At 42.6% G+C, this 12636-nt stretch overlaps 1 protein-coding gene across 1 annotated transcript in view; it reads left to right on the top strand.

Moving 5' to 3' along the window:
• Positions 1-12636, top strand: part of LOC115191369 (zinc finger protein 23-like) — a 417143-nt gene that overhangs the window by 313425 nt on the left and 91082 nt on the right. The window lies entirely within an intron of this gene.

The raw sequence follows: 12636 nt of genomic DNA, 5'->3' as shown, positions 1-12636 counted from the left end.
TCCTGTACCACAGTAAGTGGACTTTGTCGGGGCTGGTGTTTCTGTTGGTCCTGGCATGTTTTCGAGACCTGTTCAGAAATCTTGCGCTCATGAATGTGCTCTGTCAACGGACATTTTAATAGTGGAAAAAAAGGTATCCTCACCAATGAAAGCTATGAAGTTAAACACGACTCAGGTTGTGGAAAGCAGAAATGCCAGGTTGAATTATTGTGGATACGGCAAAATAGTTAGTGGTTAACAGATGTTACGGTTGTAGACATGCTGAATAATTCTACCGGTGGATTGTTTCAGCATTATATAGATACAGTTTAATGGGTTGGGGGGCTTGGGAGGGTTAGTAGGCCATTCTCCCCCCCAGTTATTTTTTCTTTGTAGTGCAGAATTAGGCAGACCATGATTGATCGCACGCTCCAGCACAGTAGGTGGCGACATGCACCTTAAACGTTTGTTCGCGGACCGCCATGATGGCATAGAAGACTAAGACGAACGGAAGTGAACAGTGACCAAGAACAATTTCCACGTTAGCGTTTTTATTGTTAATATTTAGATGTGTATTACCACCATGGAACTCAAAATATGACTTAACTGCACAGCATCACATACTTAACCCATGTAGTTTTTAATTCGCGTTGGAGACAGGACTTGGTTGATAGATGTTATCTAGGTAACGCTAGCTAGCTGCTAACAATGGCTAACTCTAACTGTATGGTTTTTCACACTCAAATAGCCTCCATCATGGAGGTGCTAGCGAATGCAGCCGTGGCAGAGATCTGTAAACTCGTAGACGATGACTATGCAGTGTTTCGTTTGGAAATAACTCAAAGCCAGAAAGAAAACAGGGCATTGCGGAAGAAACTACTGGAACTGAAGGTGGCACGGGAGCGCGCAGAGAGGACAGCACGAGAGCGCGTCCTCGCCAGTAGTGTCAAGATCCTCGACCGATACAGAGGAATGGCAAGAGGTACAATTAGCAGAAGGCTGAGCAGCCCCGTTGCCCTATGCAAATGTATTCAGAGGTCTTACCCAGAATTGGGCCTTGGTCAGTTTTTGGATTGGATGCAATAATTCCCCTGATTAACTTAGCCATCTTGTGCAAATACACTATCATATTCTAACAATTGACTTACTGCATTGCCTATTATTTAGTCAATGAAAACATTGATCAATAAATAGTATATCAAGAAGTGTTACCTTACATCCTTACCAATTGTAGACTGTCAATGGTGTATAATATACCATTGCGCATTAACAGTAGCTAACCCAGGGTTTCCCAAACTCAGTCCTCAAGGGGTGCACGTTTTGGGTTTTGCCCTAATACTACACAGCTGATTCAAATTATCAAAGCTTGATGATTAGTTGATTATTTGAATCAGCTGTGTAGTGTTAGGGCAAAACCCAAAACGTGCACCCCTTTGGGTCTTGAGGACTGAGTTTGGGAAACCCAGAGTTAACCTAACCACCTCTTCAATCACTCTCTCAGGTGAAGGACATCTAACTGGAGGACACAGGAGCTTTGTGAAGCCAGCGGGACACAATACATGGAGAGATGACCAACCAATCACTATTGATGAGGGGAGTGGAACCTCAACCCAGCAAGTTATTGTGATAGAGGTTAGTGGAATAGTGTTGCATGAAAATGTGTTACTTTGTAGATGAAATATGTCCATTTATTTCAGAAAGGCTCCCCTCAGCTATTCACTTGCTTACATCCTCATTTATCTGCCATAGGGGAGCTTGTGAGACTTCCTTACAACATATTTATCAAATTCTACTCATGTACTGGTAATAACCTCCTCGCTTCTTATCAGTCTGCAGATGCAGAGGCTGTAGGTCCTGGGGTCAAGCAGGAGAGGTCTGAAGGAGAGGAGAACCCACGGCACAGCAGAGACATCCAGACTGGAGCGGCTGGAGCGCCCCCTGTAGCTACAGAGGACCCCACCACCACCGCTGCGCAGCCCAGAACCCGATGCAGCATCACGGAGGTCAGTGGAACGCCGAACGCCGTCCTCAAGTCAGAGACAGACACCAAGACTTTAACTCTACACACAGAGACACTGGGGCTGAGGAGACTGGGCTGTCCTCCTGCTCCCGGCTCAGAGTATTTACCGGTATTTCACCAAATTCAGAAGATGGTTAATTCCCGTGGAGATGGTGACACGTTAGACACTGAAGTTGATGATCCGTCTTGTTCTTACGCTATAGAGATGGACCCTGGCAACATATCCTTGGGTTTAAAGAGACAGACTGATCAGTCGAAATGGGACTGGAACCAGTACAGTAGTAGTGCATGCTCTGAAGGGTGCCTAGATAAGAAAGGAGAGGGTCTGGTCGTAGATGAGGTGACTGTGAAAGTGGAGGGGGATGTTCCACCCACATGGAATGCAGATAGTCACCTTGGAGACGGACACTCACAGGGCAGAGATTTCTTAGATTACAGGGAAAGCTTAGAGATAAATCCAAATGTCACAACCCACTCCCCTTTACACGCACTCAGGGATTGCAACCTAGTATCTACGTCGATGGGACCTTCCGATTCACATGGCCACATCCTTTTCGATCAGGTATTGAACTCAAACGACAGGGCTAGAGCCCAGACTCAGGGAGGGGGAGCCACATCAGGCAATAGTAAAGAGAAACGGTTCCTCTGCATGTTCTGTAACAAAGGCTTCAGCTGCCTCCAGAAGGTGGAGATCCACCAGAGGGTCCACACAGGGGAGAAACCCTTCAGCTGTACCCAGTGTGAGAAGAGGTTCTCCCGCCAGGACCACCTGAAAAGGCACCAGAGGGTCCACACAGGGGAGAAACCGTTCAGCTGTACCCAGTGCCACATGCGCTTCGCCCAGGCTGGTCACCTGAAGATGCACCTGAAGGTCCACACAGGAGAAAGGCAGTTTGCCTGTACGCACTGCGGGAAGAGGTTCACAGAGAGGAGCTACCTCAGGATACACCAGCAGAAAAAACATTCCACTCTATAAAATAGAAAGTTACTCTGCATTAAAGACAAAGATTCATTTTCATTGTTGTCAGCAGAAATTTGGGATAATAAGAGTAACACATTTCAGTGTTGAATAGAATATTGCATCCAGATGTGTTATTTATTTATATAAGCCTAAAAAGTCTGTTTCATATTGTTTGTGCTATGTAGGCTATATGGTGTTCACAAATTTTCCTAAGAAATATGTATTCAGTTCATCAAGTTCATGCTGTTTTTTAGTTGAGACATGTGTATGTGTGGTTTTCATATGGTGTATTTAACACTTGTTTGTATAATAAACACAAAATGGGACTTTTCATTCTAAGACTTTCATTGAGACTCTCTTTAGTGCAAGAGGCATCACTGCAGTACCTGGTTCGAATCCAGGCTGGATCACATCCGGCTGTGATGGGGAGTCCCATAGGGCAGCGCACAATTGGCCCAGCGTCGTCTGGGTTTGACCGGGGTAGGCCATCATTGTAAATAAGAATTTGTTCATAACTGACTAGCCTAGTTAAATAAAGGTTACATTTTAATTTTTTTTAAAGACCCACACATTAAACATCACCTACTGTACACATCAAAATACCTTAGTCAGGTTTGTCAGATGATTTTTGACTTATCATTGCTGACATGTTTTTACCAACAATGTTTTTGTCCTCCATGATGGGTTTAACAACAATTTAAGTAATTCTGTAACTACAGTATAGGACTCAAAGGGAGGAGGTCAGAGACCTGGCAGTGATTGTGGACATGATCTTGGACTACAGGAAAAGGAGGGCCGAGCATGACCCCATTCTCATCGGGGCTGTCGTGGAGAGAGCTTCAAGTTCCTTGGTGTCCACATCAACAAACCATCATGGTTCAAACATTCCAAGACATTCGTGAAGAGTGCACGACAAAACCTATTCCCCCTCAGGAGACTGAAAATATTTGGCATGGGTCCTCAGATCCTCAAAAATGTCTACAGCTGCACCATTGAGAGCATCCTAACCGGTTGCATCACCGCCTGGTATGGCAACTGCAAGGCTCTACAGAGGGGATTGCGTACAGCCCAGTACATCACTGGGGCCAGGACCTCTATACCAGGCGGTGTCAGATGAAGGCCCTAAAAAATTCAAAATACTCCAGCTACCCTAGTCATAGACTGTTCTCTCTGCTAACACACAGCAAGCGGTACCGGAGTGCCAAGTCTTGGTCCAAAAGGCTTCTTAACAGCTTCTACCCCCAAGCCATAAGCCTGCTGAACAGCTAATCAAATGGCTACCCGGACAATTTGCATTGCCCCCCCCCCTTTTTACGATGCTGATACTAAATGGTTATTATTTATGCATAGTCAATATACACCTACCAACAAGTACATATTTACCTCAATTACCGCGACAAACCTGTACTAGTATATAGCCTCGTTATTTTTTTTGCTCTTTTCTTTTTTACTTCGAAAATCTTTTTCTTAACTTTCATTGTTGGTTAAGCGCTTGTAAGTAAGCATCAAATAACTTGATTTGAAACAAGGTGGGGATGGGTAAACGCTGTTTTTTTTGTAGCCATTTGGCAGACGCTCTTATCCAGAGCGATTTACAGTAGTGAGTGCATACATTTTCATACCTTTTTTGTACTGGTCCCCTGTGGGAATCAAACCCACAACCCTGGCATTGCAAGCGCCATGCTGTACCAACTGAGCCACACGGGACGCCATGTTGAAAGTGTGTTCTCAGTACACGTGTCTACGTACCTGAGGGAGTGTGTGTAATCAGTATCACCTGTCTCTTCTAGGAGGGTCCAGAGGTGCTGCTGGTGAAGGAGGAGGGGTGTGAGGAGGGTCTGGTGAACCCTGAGGGGACCATGGTCATGGAGGACAACCAGACTACACCTCCTCCTGAATCTGCACAGGACCACACACATCCTCACTGAGGTGAGCCCACTGAACTACTGTCTGTATGGTATTCGGTCTGGGTAGGAGTGCTGATCTAGGATCAGTTTTGCCTTTTAGATCATAATGAATTAGACAATGTAGTCATGCGGGGACTTGATACTCGATCAGAACTTCTACTCTGTGGCTACGGGCCCAGGTCTTGATGAATTTTGTCTTGTGTGGGACCATGTCTTTCAATTATCAAACCATTAAAGAGTGTCAACTAATCAAATCAACTAACATGTTTACATAGTACTCATAGCAATCCCTCATTGCCCAATCAGAAGATGCTCCATAGCAGGATGTTCATATCAGATGTCTTGATCTAACATCCTCTCACTCTGTATCTCTTACAGTCAGTAGACATGGAGGATGGGAAGCCTGATCTGCTGCTGGTCAAAGAGGAGACAGTAGAGGATGAACCAGAGAACATTGATCTGCTGAGTGGACTAAAGATGGGAGAGCAAGGTAAGAGAGAAATACATATAGCCTACATACAGTAATAGATCTTCAATGGGACTAGTGATGCACCTGGCTATAATTTTTTTCTTAATTCATAAAATGAAATCAATACAACTTGTGTTTACATACTAAAACACACATTATAATTTATGAACTTGAACAGGTAGTTGACTCCAACTCCATTGGGCCCATGGTGACGGCATCACTGAGCAGGCCAGGACCAGAGACGACATAGTGGAGGTCAGTGGATGGGACAGCGTCCTCAACTGTTAACCACAACTAGAAACACAGTCAAACACAAAACAACCAAACTTAGTCTCCATGACAACACGGTGAAGAATAGATTTGGTCTGTGGGGAGGTGTCGGTATGCGGCGGGAGAGAACAGATTTGGCTAGAGATGTTCCATCCTGCTCCTATAGTTGTGATTCAGAGAGACTGATGGCACCTCAGGTTCACCACCCAACAGGTGCTGCCTTCAGCCTGCCTTCTATAGGATCTATCAACTGGAACATGGACCCTGCGACAACACAGACACTCCCTGGCCTTCATCCTCCTCACTCTCCTAATGTTAAACCAGACCTCAGACAATGCCAGTGCCTCAACACTAAATGGCCACACAAGCCCATTGACAAATCACAGTAGTAGAGACGTAATCAGTAAAGTTTCCTGTGTTTGTTCTGTGGATAAGCCTTCGATTTCCCCAAACAGGCTGAGATCCACATGAAGGTCCACACGGGAGAAAACCCTACAGCTGCCCCCAGTGTGAGAAGAGGTTATTCCACCAGCACCAGCTAAAGATGCACCTGAAGATCCACACAGGAGAAAGGCGGTTTGCCTGTATGCACTGCGGGAAGAGGTTCTCAGAGAGGAGCTACCTCAGGATACACCAGCAGAAAATGCACACATGTATAGAGTATAGTGACATGTAATGTAGTATTAGTTTGTTTGTAGTTCATTCTGTTGGTTTTGGATGTAATAGGGAACTGGATGAGGTGAACTGAGTAAAGATTGAGTATGAGGCAGAGTAATGATATGGTGATGGTTGGTGTGATGGAGACTTTAAAACAGTTATAGAGGTTAATGGCGGTGATAGGAGAAATCTGAGGATGGAAGAGCAACAGCACCATTGTAGTTACTCCACAATACTAGCTTCATTTACAGAGTGAAAAGAAGGAAGCCTGTACAGAATTTTAAAAAATCCAGAACATGCATCCTGTTTGCAACAAGGCACTAGAGTAATACTGTGAAAAATGTGGTAAAGCAATTCACTTTTTGCCCTGAATACAAAGTGTTGTGTTTGGGGCAAATACAACACATCAATGACTAGCACTCTCCATATTTTCAAGCATAGTGGTGGCTGTGTGATGTTATATGTGTGCTTATCATTGTTAAGGACTGGGGAGTTTTTCAGGATAAAAAATAAACGGAATGAAGCTAAGCACAGTCAAAATCCTAGAGGAAAACCTGGTTCAGTCTGCTTTCCATGAGACACCGGGAGATTAATTCACCTTTCAGCAGGATAATAACCTAAAACACAAGGCCAAATGTACACTGGAGTTGCTTAACAAGAAGACAGTGAATGTTCCTGAGTGGCCGAGTTACAGTTTTGACTTAATAAATCTGCTTGAAAATCTATGGCAAGAATAAAACATGGCTGTCTAGCAATGATCAACAACCAATTTTACAGAGCTTGAAGAATGTTGAAATGAACAATGGGCAAATGTTACACAATCCAGGTGTTGAAAGCTCTTTGTGACAAACAGAAAGACGTGGCTGTAATCACTGCCAAAGGTGATTCTAACATGTATTGAATCTTCTAAAAACATGCTTTCACTTTGTCATTATTGGCTATTTTGTGTAGATGGGTTAGGAAAATTTTTTATTTAATACATTTGAATTCAGTCTGTAACAATAAAATGTGGCATACGTCAAGGGGTATGAATACTTTGCGAATGCACTGTAGTTGGGGGTTCTCCTTCATCAGATATTTTGTCATCCTCCCCTCTATCATCTTCCATATCTGTTATGTGTATTATTGTTATGAATCTCCCATTGCTGTAGCAAACATTGCCACTCAATAATTGACTTTGGCTGTATTTATACTGATGTATGTCACCACGTCACTGTGTTTAGTTTACAGTCCTTGACTTCAAGCTGTTTGCAGTAAATGGCCTATAAGTTACCTTCAGGGGATGACTGAGGTGAAATATTAAACCTGAACTAAATTGAACCTGTAGTTGATATTCCAGACTGACTGGTCTTTACAAACTGGGTCAGTGTACAACCTGTTTACTTCTGGGTCATGCCATTTGATTTCAATCACTTTTTGACCACACCCCTTTTTGATTCAAACAAAACTTTTCATACATATTTGCATAAGGTAGAAGTGGTCAGAAAGTAACATTTTGGACCTATGTTCCAAAAAATCCAGGACGGAGGTGCTCAAAGTTGAGCCATTTGGCATACCCCATCATACATCCATGTCTTCATCACTGGGAAAGATAAACGGTTGAATTTGATAGCATTTTAAAAGCTTGCAAACAGGGTTGTCAAACTATTTGATCATTTCTTTTTTTTTTACCTTTAATGTCAATTATCTAAAAACAAAACATTTATTTGTTTGCATATGTTGCAGCTTTTGACCATATTTGACATATTCTTAGATGTTTGTGTTGTGCCTGTCATCAGTTGAGACACAGCATGCTCTTGCATACAGGGTGGGTGTCATGTTTTGGCTGATTAATGTACTAAAATGGGAATAACATTGACATTTCAACTTTCAAATGGTACCACAAAGATGGTTGGAGGTCCACATATCAGAGAATGTTGACTTGAATGAGATATCAGTTAAATTACACTGCCAATCTTCCATATGAAACCTGTTGATATCAAAGGAATATAGATAATAGAATAGACATTCCCATTTAAGTTGATATTCAACGGTGGGTGGACCAGCGGCCTTCTTTGTAAATAGTAATTGGAAGTTAAAATATCAATTTCAATATCAATGGTGTACCAGCTAAATTGCAGTGGTCTGAAGGGATAGGCCCATTCTATGAATTATATTTCTATGATTGAAATGACACCCCCCCTGTATTCAAGAGTATGCTGTGTCTCAACTGAGGGTGGGCACAACACATACATACACACACCTCATGATGTAAATTAGAGTCTAAACTACAACATGTGCGAAAATAAATAAAACAAATCTTGAGTTTATGCGTTTTTAGATACAGTACCTTAGATTTTTTTATAAAAAAACATTAATTTCAATAAATTATAAAATAGTTTGACAACCCTGTTTTTAAGCTTTTAAATGATATCAAACTCAACAATATTTTTGTCCAGTGATGAAGATATGGCTGTCTCATGGCATAGTGGGGTATGCAAAATCGGGCACCTCTATCTCGTGAATGTTTTGACATTCAGGTCCAAAAAGCCACTTTCTGACCACTTCTACCATGGGGGTGACAGGTAGCCTAGTGGTTAGAGCATTGAAGTAGTAACCGAAAGGTTGCAAGATCAAATCTCTGAGCTGACAAGGTAAAAATCTGTCATTCTGCCCCTGAACAAGGCAGTGAACCCAATGTTCCTAGGCTGTCATTGAAAATAAGAATTTGTTCTTAACTGACTAACCTTTAGTTAAATAAAGGTAAAATATGTATGGAAAGGTAAAATATGTATGGAAAGTTATATTAAAATCAAAAGGCGTGTGGTCAAAAAGTGATTAAAATTAAATGGAACGACCTTTCTGTTTAGGAGAGTAATTAACCACAAAACCCTCATTAATCATTTACCTTGTCATTTGAAACAATGTGGCCAATCAGCTTAAATCCAATAGTATTGAACAAACATATTAAACCGTACACAACTGGTGCAATATGTATGTCCAATATGAAAGAACGATTGGATTTAACCTGATTGGCCACTCTATAAAAGCCGCAAAATGAGCAGAAGCGCTCCTCTGGGTGTAAACTCCGTGGATTTGGAAACAAGAAGTGCTCCTGAGTGGAATGGACCCCCTTTTACTGAGACACAATGTACAGAAAATTCTGCAATAAATGATAGGAGTACACACACAAAAACATTGTTGACCATTTAGACTTAAAAATAAAATAACTAATTGCATAATATCTCATAGAAATACTTTAATTATTCTTTGTATGATAACTAGTTTAAAATATACTGCTCAAAAAAATAAAGGGAACACTTAAACAACACATAGATCTGAATGAAAGAAATAATCTTATTAAATACTTTTTTCTTTACATAGTTGAATGTGCTGACAACAAAATCAGACAAAAATAATCAATGTAAATCCAATTTATCAACCCATGGAGGTCTGGATTTGGAGTCACACTCAAAATTAAAGTGGAAAACCACACTACAGGCTGATCCAACTTTGATGTAATGTCCTTAAAACAAGTCAAAATGAGGCTCAGTAGTGTGTGTGGCCTCCACGTGCCTGTATGACCTCCCTACAACACCTGGGCATGCTCCTGATGAGGTGGCGGATGGTCTCCTGAGGGATCTCCTCCCAGACCTGGACTAAAGCATCCGCCAACTCCTGGACAGTCTGTGGTGCAACGTGGCGTTGGTGGATGGAGCGAGACATGATGTCCCATATGTGCTCAATTGGATTCAGGTCTTGGGAACGGGCGGGCCAGTCCATAGCATCAATGCCTTCCTCTTGCAGGAACTGCTGACACACTCCAGCCACATGAGGTCTAGCATTGTCTTGCATTAGGAGGAACCCAGGGCCAACTGCACCAGCATATGGTCTCACAAGGGGTCTGAGGATCTCATCTCGGTACCTAATGGCAGTCAGGCTACCTCTGGCGAGCACATGGAGGGCTGTGCGGCCCCCCAAAGAAATGCCACCCCACACCATGACTGACCCACCGCCAAACCGGTCATGCTGGAGGATGTTGCAGGCAGCAGAACGTTCTCCACGGCGTCTCCCGACTCTGTCACGTCTGTCACGTGCTCAGTGTGAACCTGATTTAATCTGTGAAGAGCACAGGGCGCCAATGGCGAATTTGCCAATCTTGGTGTTCTCTGGCAAATGCCAAATGTCCTGCACGGTGTTGGGCTGTAAGCACAACCCCCAAGTGGACGTCGGGCCCTCATACCACCCTCATGGAGTCTGTTTCTGACCGTTTGAGCAGACACATGCACATTTGTGGCCTGCTGGAGCTCATTTTGCAGGGCTCTGGCATTGCTTCGCCTGCTCCTCCTTGGAGTAGCGGTCCTGCTGCTGGGTTGTTGCCCTCCTACGGCCTCCTCCACGTCTCCTGATGTACTGGCCTGTCTCCTGGTAGCGCCTCCATGCTCTGGACACTACGCTGACAGACACAGCAAACCTTCTTGCCACAGCTCGCATTGATGTGCCATCCTGGATGAGCTGCACTACCTGAGCCACTTGTGTGGGTTGTAGACTCCGTCTCATGCTACCACTAGAGTGAAAGCACCGCCAGCATTCAAAAGTGACCAAAACATCAGCCAGGAAGCATAGGAACTGAGAAGTGGTCTGTGGTCCCCACCTGCAGAACCACTCCTTTATTGGGGGTGTCTTGCTAATTGCCTATAATTTCCACCTGTCGTCTATTCCATTTGCACAACAGCATGTGAAATGTATTGTCAATCAGTGTTGCTTCCTAAGTGGACAGTTTGATTTCACAGAAGTGTGATTGACTTGGAGTTACATTGTGTTGTTTAAGTGTTCCCTTTATTTTTTTGAGCAGTGCATTTATAATTGTGCACATTTTCCATCATTTTCATCCCAATTATTAATTCCCTTACAAAAAACATTGCAGTTTCGTAACTGCAGTTTTGAACCCAGTAATTGCAGAGTAATTGCAGTGTGCTGCGGTTGAACTGCAGTTACACTGCAAAATTACGTCATTAAAACATTTTGGATGCATTATAGGCCTATAGTGTATTGCATTGGGACCAATGGAGTGGGAGGAGTAGAAAGTGTTGCTAGCATGTAGACCTCAGCCCTCCATGAAATAACAACATATATAGATTCTACAGACTTTAGTGAGTAATCCCAACCCCACTTTTACTTCGGCACCTAGAAGCTGTCTCTATATGTAATTGAAGGCCTAAAGTGTATTGCATTGGGACCAATTGTGCGGGTGGAGTAGAAAGTGTTGCTGGACATACAGTATAGACCTCAGTCCCCCATGAAATAACACCATATAGCTTCTACAGACCCTGGTGAGTAATCCCAACCCCACTTTTACTTCAGCACCTAGAATAGTTCTCTCTAAAAGCCAATATGTATTTAATGTATATTGTATTGCATTGGGGGGACTTATTTGACCTTGGAACATGTTTAAAACCCCAATATAAATGAAAATAACACTTAAATATGAATAAATATTAATCATTGTTCATGTTTAGACAATTACGTTTCACATATCGTGAATAAATATAGGTTATTAATACTTTTCTACTATTACATGGGGAACTTTTCTTTTGAACATTTTCCGAAAACCTGTGACCCGGAAGTACTTTTTTTGTGTTGTGACAAGGTGCTGGTGTAAACAGTTACCAATAATTTCATCGTTAAGAGTTTTACTTTAGATGTTTATTAACACCCTGGAACTCAAAATATGAATAATTTAACTGTGTAACAATATATACATACCCCATGCCGTGTTTAATTCGCGTTTGAGACAGGACTTGCTTGATATATGTTATCTAGGTAACGCTAGCTAGCTGCTTAGCTAACAATGGCTAACTGTATGGTTTTTCACACTCAAATAGCCTCCATCATGGAGGTGCTAGCGAATGCAGCAGTGGCAGAGATCTGTAAAGTCGTAGACGACGACTATGCAGTGTTTCGTTTGGAAATAACTCAAAGCCAGAAAGAAAACAGGGCATTGAGGAGGAAACTACAGCTACTGGAACTAAAGGTGTCACGGGAGCGCATCCTCGCCAGAAGTGTCAAGATCCTCGACCGATACAGAGGAATGGCAAGAGGTACATTTAGCAGAATGCCGAAGCTGCGAGGCCTGTCGCCCCGTTTCGCTCTGCGCATGTGTGACTTTAGATTTGTTAACCTTATACTGTATATGGTTAACCAGAATTGGGTGTTGGATAGTATGTAATAATTCCCCAGATTACTTAATTAGATATCTTGCGCAAAGACACAATATCATATCCTAACCAGATTCTTAATTTACTACATTTCCTGTTATATACTCATTGAAAACAATGTGATGCATGGAACATAATCAATAAATAGTATGTCAAGAAGTTATAAGAAGTGTTAC

This window comes from Salmo trutta, chromosome 4, assembly GCF_901001165.1.
Source record: "Salmo trutta chromosome 4, fSalTru1.1, whole genome shotgun sequence".
Taxonomy (NCBI): domain Eukaryota; kingdom Metazoa; phylum Chordata; class Actinopteri; order Salmoniformes; family Salmonidae; genus Salmo; species Salmo trutta.
Note: the sequence above shows the minus strand (reverse complement) of the source record. Positions and strands in the feature narration are given on the sequence as shown.